Below are 19599 nucleotides of genomic sequence, written 5' to 3' on the forward strand. Positions count from 1 at the left end.
CCAAATTCATAAAAAAATTATAATTCTGTGTTAATAGGTATATGATGTATACAGATAAAATTTGTGACAATAACATAAAGAAAGCAAAGCTGTGTAGGAGCACAGTTTCTTTATGGTACTGAAACTAAGGGCAGTGCTCCTGGTGGTCCTGTGGATCTGTCTCTTGCTTCAACAGTGTTTGGAACAGATGGAACAGACCCAGGGATGCCCCTTCTACTGTACAGTGGATCAGAGATTTATTTAACACCAGCAGGTTCAGAGGAGACCGTTTCTCCAAACATCTGAGCACCAAATGCAAGAGGGAAGGATAATTTATAGTTGTCAGCTTCCATATCTGTGGGGGTTTTCGCCCGCAGCAAACAGGGCAAGAAGAACCCAGAAGAGGGGTCTCCAAGCTAGAGACCAGAGCTTGTTTTAGTCCCATCTGCCATCTTACGGTGTAAAACTTCATTCATTTTCCCAACACTACCAGCCTCTGACCACCCTCCAACCTTTTTTCCAGTCACAACCTTCGGAGCCATCTTCTTGCCCACCCTCTGCCTCTAGGACCAGCCAACACCCGATTTTGAACTTAGCTCCTCATCACCGATCAACCATGAGCTCCCAGATTCATCAGAATTATTCCACCAAGGTAGAGGCTGCCCTCAACTGACTGGTCAATATGTATCTGTGGGCCTCCTACACCTACCTCTCTCTGGGCTTCTATTTCGACAGTGACGATGTGGCTCTGGAGGATGTGGGCCACTTCTTCTGCGAGTTGGCTGAGGAGAAGCCAGAGGGGAGCTGAGCATCTGTTGAAGATGCAAAAACAGCGCAGGGGTCGCGCCCTCTTCCAAGACATGCAGAAGCCGTCCCAAGATGAGTGGGGTAAAACCCTGAATGCCATGGTAGCCTCCCTGCTTCTGGAGAACTTGAACCAGGCCCTTTGGGATCTGCATGCCCTGGGTTCTGCCCACGCAGACCCCCATCTCTGTGACTTCATGGAGAATCGCTTTCTAGATGAGGAGGTGAAACTCATCAAGAAGATGGGTGACCACCTGACTAATCACAGGCTGTCCAGCCCCCAGGCTGGGCTGGGCGAGTATCTCTTCGAAAGACTCACCCTCAAGCATGACTAGAAGTCTCTGGAGCCCAGCAGCCTTTGAGAGGGTCCCTCTGGCATTCCCCGAGGTGCCAGGGCTTGTGCTTGAGTCTATCCTTGTATCCACTAGGCAGCTTTTTAACCACCCTGAGCCCTCTCCCAATCCGTGGACCAAATGAAAACAATAAAGCTTTTTTGCAGCAAGCAAGCAAGCAAGCAAGAAAGAAAGAAAGTTGGTATCAATTCAAACTACAGTGTTATAAATGCAAGATTATTAGTTATAATTCCCATGGTAACCACTATGAAGATAACTACAAGTTTATACAGAAGAGGAAATGAAAAAATCACATGATACAGTAGGAAAAAAAGATCAAACACAAATGAAGGCAGTATTAGAGGAACTGAGAAACAGCAACAAAAATATGATACATAAAAAACACAGAAAAACGGCAGAAATAGTTCTTCACTACGAGCAATTGCTTTGAATATAAATGGATTAAACTTGCCAATTAAAATACAGATACTGCCAGAATGTATTAAAAGAAAAAATGATCCAACTATATGCCGCCTACAAGAGACTCACTCTAGATTCAAAGACAAAGTTTTCACCTCAAATTGGAAGCAAATAGTTGTCATAATTAAGATGGAAAAAAACTGCATAGGCATGTGGAGCAGGAAAAGGGTGGACGTCAGGAATTCAGTGTTGGACACATTAGGTCTGAGATGTCTGTAGACACTCCAGTGAAGATACTGAAGAGGTTGGATATATGAGCCTGAAGTTCAGGGGGAAGATCCAAGCTAGAGATAAATATTTATAGTCATCCTCACAGATTTGGTCTTTGGTTTTGGTTTTCATTTTTGTTTGTTTGTTTGTCTTTCTGTTACTGATTTGTTATTTAAAGCTCTTGGAATAATGAGATATAAAGAAAGAGTCTGTGTTGATAACAGTTCTAAAAACTGAGTTTGGGGTCATTTCAGCATAATAATTTGGAAAAAAAGAGTAGGAATCAGTATAGGAAACAGAAATAGTGGTTGATAAAGCAGGGAAATCAGAAAAGCCAAGTGATGAACAAGTTTTAAAGAGAAAGCATCTGCTTTGTCAAAAACTATTCTGTCTTTTCTTCCCAGGTCTGGTTTGAGACATTCTCTCACCTCATAATTGGTGTTTTCTCCTCAAGGGGTAGTTTATTATTAAATCCAAAGTCTCATCCACAAGAAACAATCATAATGGGTTACCCATGGTTCTGATGCTGCGTGCGTGCGTGCGTGCGCGCGCGCGCGTGTGTGTGTGTGTGTGTGACATTATAGTCTAACCCTGAAGAGTAGAATGGGAAAATCATGGACTCTAAAGCCAGTCTTAACTCCACCACTTCTATACTAGTTGTGTGGCCTTGGACAAATCACTTAACCTCTCTCTCAGCCCCAGTTTCCTTGTGTGTGCAGTAAGGTTAACAATACTGTAGCTATCTTATAATCTGCTGTTAGAATTAAATGACTTTCTATATGTAATGACACCATAAGAGTTCAAAAATGTTCATTCCCGGCTCCTTTTTAACATAAGGGAATATGCCCATATCTCGATGTTCTTTCAACTGCTGAAATTGAATATCTTCTCCTGCTGACTGGCTTTTCGTTCTCTGGATAATGGCTTTTATAAAGAAAAACTTATTTCAAATGCAGATAGTTAGGAGGTAATGATTTGACTTGTTCTATGAGGAGTCCTTTAGGAAAAGGAAATATTCCTTCAACAAAGTTGCTTTGATACTAAATGGGTGGGAAGTGAGAGGAGAAAATTTTAAGCAGGTCCATTTGAAGCAATGGAGATGAAGATATCTCTTTGAATATAAAGATAATGTAGCTCCTAAATCAAAACTCTTTCCCCAACACCTCTAACCCTTTATTCTTAACTCCCAACCATCATCAGACCTCTTTCCCTACTACCCCTACTAGCACTTCTCCCCTATAAAACAAAAGATGTTACAATTGCTTTTCCCATTTCAAAATCATGAAGCTTCCACATGGAATTTACTTGCTATTTATGTTATTGTGATTTTTTAATTGGATTAAGCCATATTTCTTTGGGGGTAGGGTGCAGCATGGTGGGGGTGAGAGGAAGGAGAAAGGAACTGTAGAACAGAGAGGTATGAAATGAAACCATCTGAAAGCCAGAACCCTCCAAGAAAGTGAAGGTGGTTAACTCTTTAAGGCAATCTCCTCAACCTCTTTCCCTTGATTTCTTCAGGATGCCTCCTTGTTTACACCATTTGGATTGAGTAATCAAGAAGAAGGAGTGTAGAAGAAGGTGCATTAAAAAAGTTTTACGATATGCTATCAAATCACAGAAAGGGCAAGAGAGCCTTAGTCGTGTCACAAAAGGTAAATAAGCTTCAAAAACTACATGTAGTCTATAGCCGTACCTACTACAGTTGGAGAACTCAAAACTAATAGTATCTATCAGCTTGCATGCAGGATATGACCTGCATATCCCAACTGCTAACTGAAACACGTAGTTTCTGTTTTGATCCTAATAACACATAGCATTTTATTCATTTAGACTCAGAGGACTCCTGCAGCCTTGAACAGGGTTCACTGAAGTAATCTCTCCTGTCTCTGCCTTATCTCCATTATAAATCCAAGGTGTCTTTGGAGATGGATGGGTACCAAGTTATCTAACTTAGGATGGCCATACAGGCATCTGGGGAATTTCTCCTGGTAATACATTAAGAACAAAGAAGTCCCAAAGTACAGAGGATATATGCAGTTATGCTTCACCATTCTTAGTTTTTCTACCCAACATTTATCACTATTCCCAAAATACCAAAGGAGAAACAAAAGAGTTACCAACAGAAAGAAGGAACTTGGAAAGAAATTAGAAAAATTAAGATTTATCAAGATAACAAGGGAAAAGCACATACTCTAGCAGTATAAGAAAGTTACCTCATAGGATTCATACTGCAGATACCTAACATGAGCTGGAGGAACAGCCTGGATCGCCAAATGTCAAGTAACATCATTATTACCAATCTCTCTGGTAATTATCAAACTTTTTGTTATGGTGTCTGGACTCTAATAACACCACTCAGGTGAACAAAGAGAGAAAGAAAACATGGGGAAGAGGGAAAAACAGGGCAAATACCTACTTCAAAGATAAAACCACCTGAATGATACAGGAGTCTTGAAAGACTGCCTGAAGGAATCAAACTGCATTACAGGCCAGGAGCAGGGCTTTGTTTCTGACAGTCTCCACACGGTCCAAAATTCCACAGTGATATAGTGTGATCATCTGGATGAACTGAAACATTCAGCTGTACCATGGCAAAAGGACACCCACACTCATCAGGTCCAAAAGCCACTATGGAACCAAAGAGAATGGAAGTTTGGGGTCTAAATTATCTAATCTGGGTTAGATTTGTTACTCCACTTTGCTATGATATAAACTGTTTAGATACATTTATTTAGTTTGCCTTCTTTAAAATTAAAAATGAAGAGTGGTCATGTAAGTGATGTTAAAATATCTCAGAAGGACCTCCTTAGCCTAGATCCTGTCAGTTGTTTTCAACTGTAAAACACAAATATGTTTAACCAGTGAAGAAAAAAATCATTGGCAACTGGGTTGCCATGTGTCAGTCATGAAAATGCTCCTCTCAGACCTTTTGGTGTAAGAGCATAATTGACTGACAGCCTCAGATCCTGTCCCTCTGGATCCACCACTGCATTTGCCCTAAGGCCACACTTCCAATGGACTGCTCCCAGCCAATGACAGCACAGCAGAGGCACTAAGGCAGGCCCATTCTGGCAATCCACAGGACTCTTTGGTGACTGTGATTTCAGGATTCCCCATCAATCTGGCCAAATGTTTCTTGGCACTATACTGCAGTCTGAGACACTTCCTACACAATTCTCTATCCTTCCCTCTCTTCTACATGATCGGAAGACTTTTCCCCATCTTCTCCTGCTGAACTAATACGCCCTGAAGGCCTGAAGGACTACAGGAAAAAAGATCTGCATTTCAACTATCTATCAGAATGTTTTAAAACTTTACAAGGGCACAGAGACTTACTTATTTCTTTATTTTTATTGCAGTGTAGGTAATCTGTTAAGCAAAGCAGAGTCTGAAGATGACTAAGAAAATAAACCTGGAACAAAAATGCTTTGCATCTTAAAATTTGCATAAAACATAACCAGAGCACAAAGGGGTAGATGCAGCCTCAGTGCCCAGGTAAACATGCACTGTGCCTTTGGTGCCGATCCCACAAATGGGATCTGCCCAAAGCTGGTCTTACGTGTGTTCCTAACTTGTCTGAAAATGTTTAGAGATTGTCATTCCTGGATCAGCACTTTTAGTTTGGGTTTTGGTGCCAAAAACACCTTTAATTCTGTGGTTTCCATTCATCTGCTATTGGCTTGACTATTGATTCATGCAACCTCACCCAAAGAATAATAAATGGTTTGCCAGTTCTAGTGGAGTAAACCTAGATTAGAAGCTGTAGTTTGGTGGACGCTGCTCAGACGAGTCAGGTTCTGCCAGGTTGGTGGTTGACTTAACCTAAAATAAAGTGCAAGGATCTACTCGCTTTCCAGATATGTCCAGGATTCTAGGAGTGGTCCAAAGTTGATTTGGATCCATGAAAGGTATGGTTCTTCTGGGATTCACCTGGAACACAGGGATCCTAGAGATATTCTTATTCCTTGTGACTAATGAACAAACCATTTAATGCCTCTGTACTTTCATTTCCTACTGGATATAAATAATCCCTCTTTGAGATGGGTTGGGATGCTTTACATATTTGTATAAAATGGCTTGAACTGCTTTATTAGGAAAAGGGAAAGAAGTTCTCATATGCACCATTTTTAATATCAGGACAAAGAATTTGATCAAACCTTCAGGCTTAGTTCACTAGACTTTCTCAACTTAATTGATCTTATGTATGCTGAAGTCTCTTGAATGAACATTTTATTGGCACATTTTATTTTTCAAGGGTGACTAGTATATCTAGCACTATGATGGATATTAAATAAATGCACATCAACGTGCAGGAAGCAATATGGCAAAATGAAGAAGTCATTGACTGAGAATCCTGAGACCACAGTTCAAGTTCCACCTGTACTGCTAATGCACTATAGAATCTTCCATGAATTACTAGGCTTTAATTTTCTCTTTTGATGTCAATCACCTCTTAAATAACATGCGTGTCTTTATAAATAAAAAACCTATCACAATTTGTGAAGTTGTTGCTCATATGAGTTACTATAAGGAGAAGCTACTTTTCTGAAAAGAAGAAATATGGAGATACGTAAAAGTAAATACTGTCATATTTTATTTTTCTCAAAATCTGTACCGCTTTTTAAAAAACATTGTGGTATAATTCAAAGAGTGCTAGACCTGTGTTCTAAAAATGGATTTGCAGGGCGCCTGGGTGGCTCAGTGAGTTATGCATCTGACTCTTGGTTTCAGCTCAAATAATGTCTCACAGTTTCATGGGTTCAAGTCCTGTGTTGGGCTCTACACTGACAGCGCAGAGCCTGCTTGGGATTTTCTGTCTCCCTCTCCTTCTGCCCCTCCCCAGTTGTGCTGTCTCTGTTTCTCTCAAAATAAATGAATAAACTTTTAAAAAATATTTAAAAAAATAAAAATGAATGTGCTACTAACTGGTTTGGGGGATGTGGGCAGCTTATTTCACATTTGTACGATTCAGTTCTCTTTATCTGTAAAATCAGGGTGTTAGGTTAGATTAATTCTAAAGACCCTTCTTACTCAATCTAAAGCCTATTCTAGTCCCAATAGTCTATAGTTCTTCCAGGTGACATTTTTAAATGTCTGCTTTTTTTTTTTTTTGTCCTGATTACAGTGGTAATCCTGTTCATTTAAGTGTTCAAAGACTACTGAGATATATCAAGTAAAAACTTAAGAGTCAAGGCTCCTGGGTGGCTCAGTTCATTGAGCATCTAACTCTTAATTCAGCTCAGGTCATGATCCCAGGGTTGTGAGTTCAAGCCCCACATCAGGTTCTGCACTGAGTGTAGAGCCTGCTTGGGATTCTCTCTCTCTCTTTCTCTGTCCCTCTCCCCTACTCGTGATCTCTTTCTCTAAAATTAAGAACAAAAACAAAACAAAAAAAACTTGAGTCCATCATGATGTTATTCTTTAGAGATTGGTGCTACCAGCTTACTATACAATTTTTCAAAATTAAAAACACATTTTTTAATGTTTATTTACTTTTGAGAGACAGAGCATGAGCAGGGGAGGGACAGGTAGAGAGGGAGACACAGAATCTGAAGCAGGCTCCAGGCTCTAAGCTGTCAGCACAGAGCCCAACGTGGGGCTTGAACTCATGAACCATAAGAATATGACCTAAGCCAAAGTCAGACGCTTAACCGACTGAGCCACACAAACGCCCCCTAATTTTTCAAATTTTTGACTGATATACTTAGATAGATGTATTATTAGTATAATTACTATTTTACAAAATGAAAGCATGTCATACATGCTTTTATGATATTTACCTTTTCATTTAATAATATATAATGAATATCTTTCAGTTGGATATGTGTAGCTCTATCTCATTCTTTTTCATAATTCTTTTCCACTGAATCAATATATCCAATTTATTTATCTCCTATTGATGAACATTTAAATTGTTTTAAAGTTTTTATACTGAGCACCCTGGACCACCTATAGGCATCTTTGTTCATCTATTTTTGTACAACTGTGAAAGTATTTCATTAAGGTAAATTCCCAAAAATGAAATTTCTGGATGAAATGGTACAATTTCATATGTAGAGCCAAACTGCTCTCCTATAAAGTGTTAACAATTACATTCCTACAATGTATGAGATAAGAACACTAAGTGGTTCTAAGCATGCTAATTCAGGTGTACCATGTGCCAAGGAACGGGGAGGCATATTATCTATTTTCGGCCTTGCCTTAAAATAAATCTAAGCAAGTGCTGACATAAAGGATATACCCTTAATTCAGACCTGGTGGATCTGCTATCAGACGTTTCACATGTGGTCCCAGAAAGCAGAACTCATGCCAATGTATAGAAATTATCGTCAGATAAATTCTGACTCCATAGGACAAAACTTTCTAGCATCAGAATTTTCCCCTTAAAAAAAAATGCAGTCCTTCTTAACTAGTGAGTACCAAGTCACTATATTATAGATGGTGTTCAATTGAAGGCTGGACCGTTGTCAAGTAAGTAATCAAATCTGATGACCTCTAACATTTCCTTCAGATTCTAAGGCTCAAGGATACCTAGATTTGAAGGATAGGAATGAGGGTTAAAATCTCCCACAGACACTTGCCTATCTAGACTGTCTCAGTCAGAATAGCAATTTTAATGTCTTCTCTAGCCCTCATATTTGAATATTTCATTGGGTTAATTTTTGCAATTTTAGGTAACTACCTCTTTCAGAGCTCAAGGTTAATATTTCTATTTCCATTTATTCAACAAGTATTTGTTAAGCCCCTAAAATGTGCCAGGCAGAGTACTAGCTGAGGATCCAAGAGTGAACAAAACAGACAATTCCAGCCCTCATGGAATTTATGGATTATGCACATAAACATTTGCTACATTTGCAGGCAGCCATAAAACATTTATTTTAAACGACTATAAAATTAATCAGATAGGCTATCCAGGAAATGTGAATATGCTCATTAAGAGAATCAGAGGGGTGCCTGGGTGGCTCAGTTAGTTAAGCATCCAACTTCAGCTCAGGTCACAATCTCGCAGTCTATGAGTTTGAGCCCTGAGTTGGGCTCTGTGCTGATAGCTCAGAGCCTGGAGCCTGCTTCAGATTCTGTGTCTCCCTCTCTCTCTGCCCCTCCCCTTCTCGAACTCTCTCTCTCTCTCTCTCTCTCAAAAGTAAACATTAAAAAAAAAAAGAAAAGAAAATCAGAAACATGTGACTAGTATTTTTAAACCATTACTCACCGTTGATTCTTTTCAGTAGACATAAAGAAAAACAGAAAGCAGAAATAATTACCTGAACTTCTGAGGTAAAGGGAAGAGCCAAAGTAATTATCTAATCCAAAAGAAAAACAAACAAAAACACATTTACTCTGATTGTCTAGGAAATTGCATCTGTGTTCGCTTTTCACCTTTGGGTCTTAAAAGGGCCCAAATTCTAAGATTAGAAACCTCTGAATACTCTAAGAACTTGATGACATCTCTGGCCCCAAGCCTAACTAATGTTAAATTTCATCTGTTGGAAAGGCTCAGAAACAAGAGAAAATAAGGAGAGAAAGATCTACAGGATGGCTTGGGTTGAACTGTGTATGTTTATGAAGAAAAGTGCCAAGTAGACCACATGTGTCAAGGGGAAAAACACCATAAAGAGATATCCCAAAGAAACTTCTGTGCCAAAACTCTTGGGTAAAAATATCATTATCTCAGGGTACATTCCTCTCCTGTCATGCATGCATGAGCAGAATGCTTCCTGTCGAAAGCTCATTCCAAAAATGAAATGTAGTCCCATGGCAAGCCTAGCTTCCCATTAAGGCAGGACAGAGTAAACAAAATAATCCTCACTTTCAATTACATTGCTTTATTCTAGGCAGGATCTAGAATGTTCAGGGAATAGGAATCATCTGAGAAATTCTGACCCTCTGAAATATAGCCACCCCAGTTAAACTTAGCCAAAGGTTTTTTAATGTGATTTTCAAAAAAAACTCAGGAAGGGGGGCGCCTGGGTGGCACAGTCGGTTAAGCGTCCGACTTCAGCCAGGTCACGATCTCGCGGTCCGTGAGTTCGAGCCCCGCGTCGGGCTCTGGGCTGATGGCTCGGAGCCTGGAGCCTGTTTCTGATTCTGTGTCTCCCTCTCTCTCTGCCCTTCCCCCGTTCATGCTCTGTCTCTCTCTGTCCCAAAAATAAATAAACGTTGAAAAAAAAAAAATTAAAAAAAAAAAAAAACTCAGGAAGGAAATTTTTATACCTCAGGAGCTTAAATAAAAAATCTATCAACTATTTCTTTATAAGGTTCCCAACCTGCCATCAGTGAAAAACATTACCTTATATCCTATGATCCAAATGTGGCCCTGATCATGTGTAACTAACAGGTAAAGCCACAGGAGCAGATATGGTTTCTCTCCTACAACTTGAAGGTTAACCCATTTGATGTTTCATTTTCACTCCAGATATTAATTCCTTTCTTTTTTTTATCATGCTCAGGATACAGAATTCTGTATCCTGATATATAATGTACATTTTGACCTTTATTAGGTTGCAACAAATTAAATGGCCAACCTTAGACCATTTCGACCTATTAAAACAGCAATTTCACATGGGTTCAACTCAAGCAAGGTCTCATCTTTCCAGACTTCAATATTTTCATCTATAACTTGAGGCCATTTAATAAGATGAGTTCAAAGATCTTAGGTCTAATATTCTATGATTCTAAGAGTTGCAGTGTCAAGTTCATATATAAATACACAGGGGAACATAAGCATTGGTGCCATTTGCTATTGCTACAGAAGGAAGAAAAATAATTCACTAAACAAGTATTTACGGAACACCTACTTTGGGCAAGGCTCTATTAAGTAGGTATTCTTATGATATACAAATGCTGGAGCTTGTTAGGCTATTATGAAGAGAAAATTCTAAAATATTTGGGGGGGGTAATTTTTTGAGCTTTAAACCAAATTTAACTTTGTGTATGTCAAGTGCTTAGTCATACTTACAGATTGTAAGAAGAATGCCTAATAATTACACTCATGATTTTCTCCCAACACCCTCTAGAGCCCTGGACTGAGTCTATGAATGAGAAGGAACAAGCTGCACCACAAGAGTTTCACAACTTCTTTTGGGCAATCACTTCATTATAAAGGGTAATTTATGAAGTTATAAATGTGCCAGATTCTCTAGAGTAGGTGCTCACTCTTATGAATAAGCAATAAACCACTAAAAATACAATAACTCTTTTAGGCAATCAATCATTCATTCCACAAACATTGCCTGGCTGTTTATTATGTCAGGCACTGGGCTAAGATTTGAGATACAGAAACAGTCCGTCTCTTCAAGGAGCTCACTTCTATTGGACAAAACAGATAAATACTTGCACTACCTTGAGACAAGCATGTGCAAAGTACTATAATGATATAACACAGCAGGAGAGGAGCATTAGGGCACTCAATTCACAGAGGTGAGATCTAAATTAAAATTTGAAGATAGAAGGTGTTCACCATGTGGTGGGCATGGGGAGAGTGGGGTAGGCAATTGTGCAAAATTGTGCAAAATATGCAGGATGTGCAAAATATGAAGACCTGAGAAAATATCCTATGTTCAGAAAAAGGTAGGAACATCTAAAGGGTATACAGTGTGAGGCAAACATGTTAAAGGAAATAAGACTGGTAAGGTAGATTGGAGCTAGATTTTTAAGTCCTAAAGGCCAGATAAAGAATATGAACTGTTTTTGCATGTAACACAAAACTGCTGAGGGGCCTTTGAACAGGAAAGAAGTATAATCAAATTAGAAAATGTTGAAAGATTATCAAATGACAGTGTGGACGATAGTTTGAGTAAGTTGGAGTCGTCAAGATCAGCTAAAAAGCCATTTTAACAGTATTGAAAAGAGATGAGGAAAGACTAAACTGAACAGAGTAAAACACTCTAAACGACCACTGACTAGCACCCAGAAACTTAAAATCCTTCATGTGTACCAGTCAATCCTGAGCTCCACGTATTCACAAATCAATTAAAAACTGTGTAATGCCCAAACAACTCTTACAACTGACTTTTTTCCCCCAAGAAATTGGCCAGGTTCCATAGCACAGCACAGGAATAATTACCTGTTCATTGATTGCCACAAAATCATTTACGCTGGGGAGACAAAAAGCTCATGGAAGGGTTTTTAAGATGAAGTAGATACCCCCAAAATTCTAATATCACATTTAAGTCCTCCTGCTTGAGTATCACATTAACTCAATATGTTAACTCTTAATTTTCCATGTAGAAAGGAAACTGAAAGGATAATCTTACAATAGGAAAACAAAATTCAGAGCTTATTTGGAATCCTTGAGGTAACTCTCTGCAGCAACAATGCCATCTTCCTATATTTTTGCTTAGATTAATTTTAGGATTTATTTTCCTTATTTGGAACACAACTGTAAGCGGTAGGTCACAAACAAGCTAGGGTATAGAAGGCTTGGGAGCTAGCATTTGCTACAGATATCTAAAAATACATAATACACATGACAAAAATAAAATTTGATTCTCAATTTCTAGATATCAAATAACTAGCTGGTGGCATTCTCATTCTAGTTATTAGACAACTATTTAGGATGGAAGGACTGAGGTGGTCAAATGAAAGAGTGAATTACTGCACCCTCACCAACTATGAGTCAAAGGAACATGTTTCTGATGGCCCAATGTAAGCCTGAACAAGAGAGAGTCACCCCTGGGGGACATAGAATTATTCAGGTTATCTATTTTAACTTGATATATTTCAGGAGTTGGAGGTAAGATGGAAGAGGAATAGGGCAACCCTAAGCTTGCCTCCTCCCTCGAACACAGCTAGATAAATATCAAAACATTCTGAATACCCAAGAAATCAATTTGATATGTTTCAATAGTTTGCGGTTTTTGAGGTATGGGTTCATTTCATCTAAGTTGACAAGTTTACCTGAGTAGAGTTGTTCATAGCTCTCCATTATTATCCTTTTAATGTATGCAGGGTTCTTTAAGGATACCCCTTTTTTCATTCCTAACATTAGTATCTTATGTCTTTTCTTTGTCCTGATTATAGTTGTATTCATTCTACTGATTTAAAAAAAAAAAAGCCTTCAGTTTCATTGGTTTTCTCTCTTTTCTGTTTATTTCATTGATTTCTTTTCTAAATTTTATTAAGTCCTTCCTTATGCTAACTTAGGGTTTATTTTGCTAGTTTATTTGGTCTTCTGGTTTCTCAAGGTGGAAGCTTAGATTATTGATATGAGTTATTGATCTTTGTTGATTTCTACTGTGGTCAGAGAACAGACTTTGTAGGATTTCAATTATTTTACATTTATTCAGGCTTGTCTTATGAACCTGGATATGGTCTATTTGGTGAATGTTCCTTATTCATTTGAAAAGAATATGTATTTGAGTGCCTGGGTGGCCCATTGGTTAAGCGTCCAATTCTTGGTTTCCATGATCTCATTGTTGGTGAGTTCAAGCCCCGTATCTCTGTCAAGCTCTGCACTGACACTATGAAGCCTGCTTGGGATTCTTCTCTCTCCTCCTCTCTCTCTGTCCCTCCCCTACTTGTGCTCTTTCTCTCTCTCTTTCTCAAAAATAAATAAACAAGCAAACAAACTTGGAAAGAAAGAAAGAAAGAAAGAAAGAAAGAAAGAAAGAAAGAAAGAAAGAAAGAAAGAAAGAAAGAAAGAAGGAAAGTGAGCAAAGGAAGGAAAAGAAAAGAAAAAAGAAAAGAATATGTACTCTAGGGTTATTGGATTAAGATACTCTATAAATGTCAGTTCATTGAGTCATTCAGTTCTTCTATAGTTTTATGATTTTCTGTTAGTTTTATTATTGAAAGAAAAGCATTGAAGTTTCCAATACAATTGTCAATTTATCTACTTCTTTCAATATTGCCTATGTTTTGCTAAATGTATCTTGAAAGTCTGTTGTTAGGTACAAACATATTTAGGATTTTTATGTCTTCTCAGTGAACTGACTCTTATCACTACATAATGTCTCACTTTATCCCTGGTAATTTTCTTACCCCTGAAATCTACTTTGTGTGATCTTATGATAAACTTCTCCAGCTGTCTTTTGACTAGTGTTTGTATGATATGCTTTTTTCCATTCCTTTACATTTAACCTTCCTGTATCATCATATTTGAAGTAAGTTTCTTGTAGATAGCAGATACTTGGGTGATGCCTTTTTACCCATTCTGATTATCTTTTAATTGGTGCACTTAGATGTCTACATTTACATTAAATATAATTATTGACATGTTTAGATTTAGGCCTGCTATTTTGTTACTCTCTCTTTTTTATGTTTTTTTCCTTCCTCTGTTATCCTTTTCCTTCCTCCTTTCGGGTTATTTGAGTATTTTTTAGGAGTTTATTTTAATTTATCCAATATGGGGATTTTTTTGTTTTTTTACTTTCTCTTTGTATAGTGTATGTGGTGGTTGCTGTAGATATTACAGTACACATACTAAAGTTATTCTCAGCCTAATTAGAAGCAATTTTTTTGCCACTTCAAATGCAGTGTAGAAATTTTTCCACAATATAGATCCTTTTACCCTCCCAACTTCATGTTGTAATTGTCTTGTGTATTACATCTACATATATTGAAACCCCCACCAGACAATGTTACAGCTTTTACTTTCAACTATCAAGTATATTTTAAATAACTGAAATGGAGAAAAGTTGTCTATTATATTTACCCAGATATTTGCCATTTATACTGCTATTCCTCATTCCCTCTGGGAATGCTCCAAACATCCCTCTGGTATCATTTCCTTTCTGTGTTAAGAATTTTGATTTATAACTCTTTTAAAATAGGTCTGTGGGTGATACATTCTACTAGTTTTCCTCATCTGAGACCACTTTTATTTAACCTTCATATCCTGAAGGACATTTTAACTGGATATTGAATGCTAGAAGACAATTCTTTTCTTTCAGCACTTTAAAAATGCACCATTTTCTTCTTGCCTGTACAATTTCTGGTAAGAAAACTGTAGTTATTTGAATAATACATTATTTTTATCTTGCTTCTTTCAAAATATTTGGTCCTTAGTTTTTAGTAGTTTAACTGTGATGTATCTAAGCCTAGATTTCTTTGGGTTTGTCCTGGTTAGTATTCACAGAATTTTTTGAATCTGTAGGTTTGACAACATGGATGAACCTTGAGGACAATATGCTAAATGAAATAAGCCAGTCACAGAAATACAAATACTTCATGATTCTGCTTATCTTAATTCAGAGTCAAATTCTTAGACTCAAAGAATGGAATGGCAGTTTCTAGGTACTGGGCACAGGGAAAATGGGGAGTTACTGATCAAATCAGCAGGCATAATGCATCTGTTAAGCAAGATAAATAAGCTCTAGAGACATGCTGTATCTCACTGTACCTATAGTCAACAATAATGTCTTTTTTGTATACTTTAAAACTTTCTTAAGTCTGTAGATCTTATGTTGTGTTCTTACCACAGCAAAACATTAAGAATAAAAAAGGAATGTATGCTCTTACTTCTTTGAGCATATTTTGCCAGATAATTCCAACAGCTGTGACATATTAGCATCTATCAATTCTTATGTCAGTTGAGATTTTCCTGGTGTTCAGTTCTGTTCTATGTGTGTGTCACCCAATGACCATTCTGAGACTTGGGCTGAACTTAATTCAGTTCTCAGTCTTTGGTATGCTGTTTAGGATAAGATCCATGCATGAGAGCTCAAGAATGAGCCCCAGAGTTCACAGACAACTTTCAAGGTTTTATTCTCAGGCTCCCACTTTCTTTATAATCCCCCTGGTATTCCTGGTGTCCTATGGCTCCCTTTTCAATGATCTGGTCAGGAAGCCGGACTTCTCTACACACTTCCCAAGACTGATCCCTCTGTGGGGCCAAGCAGCAGGATAATAGAAAGAGAGAAAAGAAAGCAGCAGAGATTCGCTTCACCCTTTTGGAACTACAACACCTACAATCAGAGACAAATGTTCCTCTCCCTCAGTTGTAGGTGCTGAGGGCTCCAGCTGCTGCTCTTCCTGCTGCCACTGCCACTACCACAGTATGACTGCCTAGGGACTGGAGCACAAGAGAATGGAAAAGAGATTCAAAAGAGGAGAAGAAGGAGAAAAAGGAGCAGGATTTCCCCCCTTTTTTGAGTGTTAACTGATCCCTTTTCTTTTCCTTAAGCCAGAACTAGAGGTTTTCTCTTGGAACTCACTCTGTCCATGTGTATGCCTGCTTCTTGATTTGGAGCTACCTCACGTTCAAGCTAGAGGTTACCAGAGGATAAGAAATGGTAATCTCATCCTACTTGGTGGTGTTTTGAATTCTTTTCTTCTACCATCTGCCTACTACTATTTACTTTTCAGAATCCTCAAATTCATTCTGTCCGGGTTTTATAGCTTCAGTGGGAGAAACGAGGTGGAATATGCTTGTTCCACCTTACCTGTATCCAGAAACTTAGCAGGCATTTGCAAATATTGTGCCTGCACCTTCAAAAGATTAAAATTGCAGTATTGCTCCCATTAAGCTGACGTTTGTTTTTTTCCATTTGCTTAACTATAAGTAACCTACTTCAACCACATGTTATCAATTGACCCACAAGAGGTACTGTTTATTTTCAGAAATCAGAAGCATTCTTACAGATAATTTCCAAAAATACTTAGTCATGTGCTTTCTACTTTGCTGTTTTCTATTTTACTAGGCTGAAAGACTATAAAACATTCAACTATACAAAGACAAAATTTGTATTTAAGAGAAGAAATAAGAGTATTGTGTTGCTTGACAGCAATTTGAATCCCTGCATGGCTGGACCATTTGATTATGCTATTTAAAGCAACAAACAACAGCAGACAGAGTCCCAACACACCAAGACTAGCCAACTGAAAGGCCACTGACACAAATAAAGAACTATTTTTATTTATTTTTGGGACAGAGAGAGACAGAGCATGAACGGGGGAGGGGCAGAGAGAGAGAGAGAGAGAGACAGAATCGGAAACAGGTTCCAGGCTCCGAGCCATCAGCCCAGAGCCTGACGCGGGGCTCGAACTCACGGAGTGCGAGATCGTGACCTGGCTGAAGTCGGACGCTTAACCGACTGCGCCACCCAGGCGCCCCATAAAGAACTATTTTTAAAAGACATCTGTACCACTATCTAGTATTTGAATCACTCCATAATTCTGAATCATTTAAAGATATTTTTCTATTTGTGTACCTAGTTTTGCAGTTTACTTACATTTATTAAGTCTTAAGATCACCATAGTCTTTCATAAAATAAACATTTCATGAAAGAAATATAGGCAGGAGCTCCTTCTCCCAAAAGGCATATGTCTTGTATCCCCAAATAGAATGCTAACTCTTTGAGAGCAGAAATAATATTTTTGTTAATATATGCTATAGAGCTAAGTATAATGTCAGGAAAATGGAGTTGTCGAGGATAAAAAAGACTATGCATAAGCCTAGACATTAAAGAAAACACATAAAGACAAACAATGCAGAAAGAGCTGATAGGATTAAATTCCATATATCTCAAGTCACAGTGGAATTGTCTAAAAGTGGGGAGGAGAAGTTGAATGAAAATTACCTGTCTTAGGGATATATGGTAGGAAAAGAAGAGTGGCTGCAAATGAAAATAACTGGATTTTTAGGTAATAAAGAAAATGAAATGTATGATTGTCTTATCATATTAACTTGATGATAATAGTTTACTAAAACCTCTGTTCATAGACTTTTAGAAGTTAGAAGTAAAGCATATTCTGACCATGTAAAGCATTCCTTAGCCAATAAAACTTTAATGGATAGCACAGATTTAAAATGAATCTGTACAAACTTTTCTCAATGATCCCTCTCATTTCACATGTGAAAGACAAATATAATTAAAAATATAATTTAAAATTTAAAAACCAAATATATACTGTTTATCCCAATAGATATTTATAGAAATATAATTTTTTTAATGTTAAAAGGGATAGGATGGATTTCCACCAGTCATCTAAATTGAAGGTAGGAAAGTAATCACAGCAAGAATGGATGTGGAAAGCCCATAAATAAGAATGTTGAGATTGCAACTTACTAATTTAAGGTTTTTAGAAGGAGCTAGCTACCTGATCCATAGGTGGGAAGCTAAGACTTAGTAAAAGGACTATCTGTTTATAAGCAGACTGTTTCCAGAAAAAAAAAAATACACAGATTCCTCTTTTTAAAGTTAATGAAGGCATCTGCTTCCACACCAACCAAGTTATTAGAGTTCAGCCATTTTATTTTCAGGATTTCCTCAGTACCCAGGATGGTGTTCTACACATTATAAATTCTCATTATAAAAGAATCAATTTTATTACTCTAGTCATATTGTATATATTAGTTGATTTCATTCAGTTTAAAGTATTTCAATGGGTTTTCTCCGAACTACACGAAGAATAGAATATGAAGATTATAATTGACTGCCAGTCCTAAATATACTATTTTACTTGCTTTAATCATCAACACAGTGCCTTTGAATATAATGGGCATTCAGTAAATGTCTGGAGGATGAAAGTAATCAATGTATTAGCTGGACTCTAACCCCTAATGAAGGAAAGGAATTGGTCCATCTTTCTTGTGGCTCCCTGCACCAAACTTTCAGAGCCAACATGCCCACAATGAAAGAACACCATCTGAATGAAGCTTCACAATTGCTCTCTCATTACCACTGGGCTTCTGGCATCCAGCACATCTTAACGTCCTAGTGTTAAGGAATGCATTCTGAGCCTCTGCCGGCACAGGCATGTCATAGTGATGCTTCTAAAACAAACCGGAGCTCAGTTTTGTTTCAAGTCTTTACTTGCTTTTGATGGAAGGTGTGCTGGCAGCTGTTGTCATCATTAGCCTTGTGGCAATACTTTTTCCCTTAAGTGTCTTATGTCTCATATGAAAGCTAAAAGCTTGTTAAATAGGGAGGGACTTTGGAATATGTGCCAATGTCAAACAGTAAAGTTTTTATTTTCTCCTGTTGTAACAGCTTTAAATTTCCAAATCTTGGTCCCTACCACCACTCAGGATTTTAGGTCAGATAATGGGGTGAGAACAGAAAGATCTCAATTCCATCTCCACCCTTTTTGATCTTTACCAGAGAACTAGTAAATGAAAGATTTAGAGGCTGCTAGGCACCCCAGTGTGGAATTCTCCTATAATCTTGGTGTTTATGGGATGAGTGAGCTGTCTATTCATGATTTTATAACCCCAAGTCGAGATATGTGAATCCTTATGAACAACCCAATACCGTCTTCAGTGGCATTGACATTTCCCTGACAGCTGACCCAGTGGCACATTTAGAAATCCATAGTAACTAATATTCATTGAGCACTTACTATGTGCCAGGCAATATCTTTAGTGCTTTACATCATAAAATTTTCACAAAACACTTTGAGGTGGATTCTTCTCACCATTTTACAGATGAGAAAACCTAGGATTGAGGAGATATGGAACTTGCTCCAGTTTTTACCCATTATAAAGAAGACTTTAAAAAAAAAAAAAGTAATTAGCATTTGGAGATGTGTCGAGTAAGAAATTGCTGTGGCTGAGGTCAAAGAGGTTTTTTCCTGTGAGAAATGGATAAAGAAGATGTGGTTTATATATATAATGGAATACTACTTGCCAATAAGAAAGAATGAAATCTGGCCATTTGCAGCAACGTGGATGGAACTGTAGGGTATTATGCTAAGTGAAATAAGCCAGGCAGAGAAAGAGAGATACCATATGTTTTCACTCATATGTGGATCTTGAGAAACTTACCAGAAGACCATGGGGAATGGGAAGGGGAAAAAAAAAAGTTACAGAGAAGGAGGGAGACAAACCATAAGAGACTCTTAAGGACTGAGAACA

At 37.9% G+C, this 19599-nt stretch overlaps 1 pseudogene; it reads left to right on the plus strand.

The window, feature by feature from the left end:
- The first annotated feature begins 436 nt into the window (after positions 1–436).
- Positions 437–1285, plus strand: LOC122470635 (annotated as a pseudogene).
- Positions 1286–19599: the final 18314 nt, after the last annotated feature.

Source organism: Prionailurus bengalensis, chromosome D3, assembly GCF_016509475.1.
Source record: "Prionailurus bengalensis isolate Pbe53 chromosome D3, Fcat_Pben_1.1_paternal_pri, whole genome shotgun sequence".
In the NCBI taxonomy this organism is placed as follows: domain Eukaryota; kingdom Metazoa; phylum Chordata; class Mammalia; order Carnivora; family Felidae; genus Prionailurus; species Prionailurus bengalensis.